The following is a 6688-nucleotide window of genomic DNA, read 5'->3' on the forward strand; positions in this document are numbered from 1 at the left end:
ATCCCACTCATTTGGGGATAATGAAAAACATTATAAACTGATGAACCAAAAGATAGTTACAGAGGCAGTAAAGCATCAAACAGACTGTCTAATTACAGCGGTAAGGTTAGGGAGAGGTGGGGGAAATAAGAGATCAACTGAAGGACTTGTATGCATGCATATAAGAGTATCCAACGGATGCAAAACATTGGGGGGTGAGGGCATGTATGGGAGTAGGGGGGGGCAATGGTAAAATATGTACACATATACCTTAATAAAAGTTTGAAAAAAAAAAAAGAATAGTGGCCTATGATTGCACAAGAACTTAGGGAGTGAAAACTTCTTGAATGAAGACATAGGAAAAAGAAGCCTGAAGCAGATGCAGGACTACCTCTGACCAAAATGGTGCCCTCTCATACTGAAAGTATGGGCACAATACCTAGCAGAGTTTCCAGGGACCAGCATCCTTCTTCCAAAGGTACTCCCCTTCCTCATGCTGAGAATAAATCCAGACCCCACACAGATAATAAGAAACATTTAGGTTTGTTTTCATCCAAATCCATGCCAGGAGAGAGGACCAAAGTAGGATCTATCAACTGTTCCCAAGCCTCACTTCAGAAGGACCATGACAGGCCCGTTTTCAATGGGGCTGGAAAGACCCACTGAGCACCTTTTCACCAAGTGTTCCAAAGACTTCTGCTAAAGGGACTCAGAAATCTGTTACTGAGCACACAGCCAAAAATCTCCTCTCTATCCTAGCCATTCCAGACCTGGACCTGTGGTCTCCCCACATAAGGCTAAGAGTCCAAGTGTCAGGCCATCTGGCAGCAGCTCCAGCCCAGCTCCTGGGCAGCCCATCACAGGGAGTCTTCAGCCTATGATTAGTTCTGGCTCCATGCCCAGGCACCAGAATGGCAGCTCCAGCTCAGGACCTGAGCGATCAATAAGTGGGACCAAGAGGCCAGCCAGTGACTTAAATCCTCCTGGAAGGACAGTCAGCAGTACAGGTGGCTCTGGATAACCCATCAGTGGCTCAGGTGGTTCTAGGAAGTCAGTGGTCAGTTCTGGTGACTCTGGGTGGTGGCCTGTGCACAATCCACATAACCGATGACCAATGAGTGGCTCAGTGCCCCCCAAGCGGTCAGTCAGTGGCTCTGGGCGATCAGTAAGTGGCACAGTTTCAGCTGGACAGACTGTCAGCAGTTCAGGCCCTAGAAGACCAGTGAGCAGCTTGGGACCTGGGTGAATAGTTAGTAGCTTAGATCCCCCCATAAGCCCAAATGCACTTTTGTCTCAGAAACAATATCTTCTAAGAATATCATTACCTGGCCCACCAATGGACAGATGAATGGAGCTGGCTACAGATCTGCCCAATGTTCTCAAGGGTTTCCCTTCCCTGGTGGTTACAAAAGACAGTGAGAATATGAAAAGGAGGAAGATGAGAACTATGACTCCAAAATGGAAGATTTTATCAAAGATGAAGGAGAGTCTCAGGAAGAAATATCTAAGCATATTCTTTGGCTATGATGAAAAAAAAAATACAAAGATGAAGGAGCAAAGAGTTTAAGACCAGGTATGCAAGATGACTTAGAGGAAATGAGATGGGAGGAAGAAGCAACAAAATGCGGAGAGGTCAAGAAGCTGAAAAGACGTTAGCTGCTGCTTTTATTTACTTTTGTGAAACACTGGAGACACTCTACTGCAAAGAAGTCCTGCCTTTGGACTGAAGAAGCCCATTACCATTTTATATTTACTAGTGGCCCAGTGCATGAAATTCATGCACAGGGATGGGGGAAGGTGTCCCTTAGCCCGGCCTGCACTCTCTCCAATCTGGGACCCCTTGGGGGATGTACAGGATCGGGCCTACGCCGGCAGTTGGACATCCCTCTCACAATCCAGGACTGCTGGCTCGTAACCACTTGCCTGCCTACCTGACTGCCTGCCTGATTGCCCCTAACCACTTCTGCCTGCCAGCCTGATCACCCCCTAACCACTCCCCTGCCGGCCTGATTGACACCTAACTGCTCCCCAGCTGGCCTGATTCCCCCAACTGCCCTCCCCGGGCACAACCTGCCTTCTCCACCGGGACCCGCCTGCTTTGCGTGAGATGGAAGAGATGCTGGGACCCCCCAGGCCTCACCACACGAAGTTGCTGCTGGGCCCCGCCTCCTCTGTGCACTTGGCCATCTTGTGGCAGCCATCTGTGTCAACGTCACATGCGAGTGCCACCTAGGTTTTTATTAGTATAGATACTTGGATCCTTGAGGACAAGGAATGGATACTATACACTGAGAGGCCAGATTATTATGATCTCTGAACGCATAATTTTCTGGCCACTCAGTATATATATATATATCCTATCAAATAAAAGAGTAATATTCAAATTGACCATACCTCCGCTATTCCCACAAGCCATGCCCAACAGCCAATCAAAAGTGAGTATGCAAATTAACCCAACCAAGATGGCTGCAGCCACAGAGAGAGCAGGAGGCTTGGGTTTCCCCAGAAACAGAGGAAGCCAAGCTTTCTGCCTGCCCTGGCTGGCCCAGGCATTCGCTCAAGGCTACAAAGTTTCAATTATAGAAGATAAATAAATCCCAACAAAAATTGCGGCAGCCACAGAGCTGGAGAGAGCATGACGCTTGAGTTGCCTCTGACGATGGAGGGAGCCAAGTTTCCGCAGCCCTGGCCTGCCTTGGCCTCCACTCAAGGCTACAATGTTTCAATTATAGAAGATAAATAAATCCCAGATACCAGGGCCTCTGCTTGGGTCACCAGGGGCCGTGGCCAGCCTGCAAACCACCACAGTCCCCTCACCCAGGCTGCCCCACAGCCCAAGAGAACCCCCACCCTGATCCGAGACAACCTTCAGGGCAAACCTGCCAGCCCCCACCCATGCACCAGGCCTCTATGCAATCTAATCCTATCTAATAAAAGAATAATATGCAAATTGACCATCACTCTAATACACAAGATGGCTGCCCACATGTGGTCAAAGATGATTGCCCCCATGTGGACACAAGATGGCCGCCACAAGATGGCCAGCAGGGGAGGGCAGTTAGGGGTGACCAGGCCAGCAGAGGGAAGTTGGGGGTGACGGAGTCGGCAGGGAATGGCAGTTGGGGGGGTACCAGGCCTGGAGGGGAGAGCAGTTGCGGGGGACCAGGCCTGCAGGGGAGGGCAGTGAGGGGCAAACAGGCTGGCAGGGGAGCAGTTAGGCATCAATCAGGCTGGCAGGGGAGTGGTTAGGGGGTGATCAGGCTGGCAAGCAGAAGTGGTTAGGGGCAATCAGGAAGGCAGGCAGGCGAGCAGTTGGGAGCCAGCAGTCCTGGATTGTGAGAGGGATGTCCGATTGCCCGTTTAGGCCTGATCCTAGGTTTGGGCCTAAACGGGCAGTCGGACATTCCTCGAAGGGTCCCAGATTGGAGAGGGTGCAGGCTGGGCTGAGGGACACACCCCCCCATGCAAGAATTTCATGCACTTGGCCTCTAGTATATATATATACGTACACACACACACACACACACACACACACACACACACACTCATATATATGGCCCAGTGAGTGCATGAATTTGTCCATGGGTGTGGTCCGGCCAGCCTGGCCAAGGGGAAGGGACATGGGTGGTTGGCTGGCCTGCCTGCTGGTCAAGGGGACAATTTGCATATTAGCTTTTAATAATATAGGATATACACTGAGTGGCCAGATTATTATGCATTTAGAGATCATAATAATCTGGCCACTCAGTGTATATTTTGAGCATAAAGTATTTTCAAATACCTTCCACGGTGAAAGCTGTAGTACAGATGACATAATGCCCAGTGAGTGCTCTTAGGAAGTTAACTGCTCACAGGTGCCAGCTTTGATCCTGATGAGCTATATACTCTAATGTGGGGCCCACTCAACAGACAGCCAATCTTCTTTTGTTCCTTTGCTATTTTAAAAAGGAAAAAATATTGCCTCTTGACTTCCATAATTCTGTTGATGGGTGAGTAGGGCAATGGCCAGCTCCCAATCAAACTTATTTTGTCTTTTTATGAGTAATCTGGCCCTTCCATGAATGTTGTCAGTAATAAAGTGACCTGTTCTAGTCTATATATTTGGATTGAGAACTTGAAAATGTAGAGTAGGTTTTATAATTATACTAGAGGCCCGGTGCACGAAATTCTTGCACAGGGGTGTGTGTCCCTCAGCTCAGCTTGCACCCTCTCCAATCTGGGACCCCTTGAGGGATGTTCGACTGCCCGTTTAGGCCCGATCCTGGCCTAAACGCGCAGTCGGACATCCCTCTCACAATCCAGGACTGCTGGCTCCCAACTGCTCGCCTGCCTGCCTTCCTGATTGCCCCTAACTGCTTCTGCCTGCCAGCCTGATCACCCCCTAACCACTCCCCTGCCAGCCTGATTGATGCCTAACTGCTCCCCTGCCAGCCTGTTTGCCCCTCACTGCCCTCCCCTGCAGGCATGGTCACCCCTCACTGCTCTTTCCTGCAGGCCTGGGTCCCCCCCAACTGCCATTCCCTGCTGACCCCATCACCCCCAACTTCCCTCCTCTGCTGGCCTGGTCACCCCTAACTGCCCTCCCCTGCAGGCTTGATCGCCCCCAAATGCCCTCCCTTGCAGACCTGGTCCCTTCCAACTGCCCTCCCCTGCTGGCCATCTTGTGGCGGCCATCTTGTTTCCACATGGGGGCAATCATCTTTGACCACATGGGCATAGCCATCTTGTGTGTTGGAGTGATGGTCAATTTGCACATTACTCTTTTATTAGATAGGATAGAGGCCTGGTGCACGGGTGGGGGCCGGCTGGTTTGCCCTGAAGGGTGTCCCGGATCAGGGTGGGGGTTCTCTTGGGGCATGGGGCAGCCTGGGTGAGGGGACTGTGGTGGTTTGCAGGCCAGGCACGCCCCCCGGCAACCCAAGCGGAGGCCCTGGTATCTGGGATTTATTTATCTTCTATAACTGAAACTTTGTAGCCTTAAGCAGAGGCCTGGGCTGGCCAGGGTCTGCAGGAAAGCTTGGCTTCCTCCATTGCTGGAGAAACCCAAGCTTCCTGCTCTCTCTGTGGCCGCAGCCAACTTGGTTGCATTAATTTGCATACTCACTCCTGATTGGCTGGTGGGCGTGGCTTGTGGGCATAGCGGAGGTACGGTCAATTTGCATATCACTCTTTTATTAGATAGGATGGATGTCATCTCTGTGACTTAGAAGTAAAATGTAGAATAAATTATATTGTATTCTATATTCATGGATTGGAAGCTGAGCATTCTTATTCACTGATTTAGGTGATTAGACAATTAACAAAAAAATTTCATGTAAAAAAACAAATTATGTTATATGGTGTAAGAATATTCTTTTCCAAATTTTCCTTACAGATTTATTGTAAAATAGACAATGTTACTGTGCTGTTTTTTATCAGTCATTTTATGTTGTAGAAAAAACATTTTATTCAAAGATTAGAATTGAAAGAGTAATAGTTTAAAAACTAAGCAAGTGACACGTGAGGTTCCCCTTACTCCCCCATCATAAAGATATTTTGGAATCCAAAGTGTCCTTGTGTCTCTTGATGTTAATGACTTTGTATTTTTATCTTAAAATTCCTAAGCAATTAATGGCAATAAAACAAATGCTAAATTCATGCGTATCGAGAGAAAATAAATAAATAAATAAATAAATAAATAAATAAATAAATAAAGTTTCAAAGAGTACCAAAATTTTGCATTGGATGTACTGATTTTAAGCTCATTGTTAAGAAATAAAAATTGTCTCCAATTCCTTTCTAAAAGATTTAGTTGGAAAACACTGGTGTAAGAAGAGAACTTTACCAGAGGTTTCTTTTAATTTTTTAAAATTCTTTATTGTTTGAAGTATTACATATGTCTCCATTTCCCCAATTGGCCTCTCCCTGGCGGCTCCCACCCCCTCAGCACATGCCCTCACTCCCTATTGTCTTTGTCCATTCGTTATGCACACATACAAGTCCTTTGGTTCATCTCTTACCTCACCCTCCCACCCTCCCCTGCCTTCCCTCTGAGGTTAGATGGTCTGTTCGATGCCTCTAAGTCTCTGGATCTATTTTTGTTCATCAGTTTATGTTGTTCATTATATTTCACAAATGAGTGAGATAATGTGATATTTATCTTTCTCTTCAGGACCATCCATGCTGTTGCAAATGGTAGGAGTCCCTTCCTTTTTACAGCAGTATAGTATTCCATTGTGTAGATGTACCACAGTTTTTTAATCCACTTACCTGCTGATGGGCACTTAGGCTGTTTCACATCTTAGCTATTGTAAATTGTTCTGCTATGAACATAGGGGTGCATATATTCTTTCTGACTGGTGTTTCTAGTTTCCTGGAATACAGTCCTAGAAGTGGGATCACTGGGTCAAATGGCAGTTCCATTTTTAGTTTTTTGAGGAAACTCCATACTGTTCTCCACAGTGGCTACACCAGTCTGCATTATCACCAGCAGTGCATGAGGGTTCCTTTTTCTCTGCGTCCTGCCAACACTTGTCATTTGTTGACTTTTTGATGATTGCCATTCTGACAGGTGTGAGATGGTACCTCATTGTCGTTTTGATTTGCATCTCTCGGATGATTAGTGACTTTGAGCATGTTTTCATATGTCTCTTGGCCTTCCTTCTGTCCTCCTATGAAAAATATCTATTTAGATCTGTTGCTCATTTTTTGATTGGGTTGTTTGTCTTCC

The 6688-nt window shown here is 47.3% G+C and overlaps 2 pseudogenes across 2 annotated transcripts; both read left to right on the plus strand.

Annotated features, from left to right (window-relative positions):
- Positions 1-381: 381 nt before the first annotated feature.
- LOC308248274 (protein SPT2 homolog) lies at positions 382-1000 on the plus strand (annotated as a pseudogene). Its single transcript has one exon. The product of its transcript is annotated as a protein SPT2 homolog (transcript).
- Positions 1001-1093: 93 nt separating this feature from the next.
- Positions 1094-1635, plus strand: LOC308248275 (protein SPT2 homolog; annotated as a pseudogene). The gene has a single exon. The product of its transcript is annotated as a protein SPT2 homolog (transcript).
- The last annotated feature ends 5053 nt before the right edge of the window (positions 1636-6688 follow it).

This window comes from Plecotus auritus (genome assembly GCF_963455305.1).
Source record: "Plecotus auritus genome assembly, chromosome: 5".
In the NCBI taxonomy this organism is placed as follows: Eukaryota; Metazoa; Chordata; class Mammalia; order Chiroptera; family Vespertilionidae; genus Plecotus; species Plecotus auritus.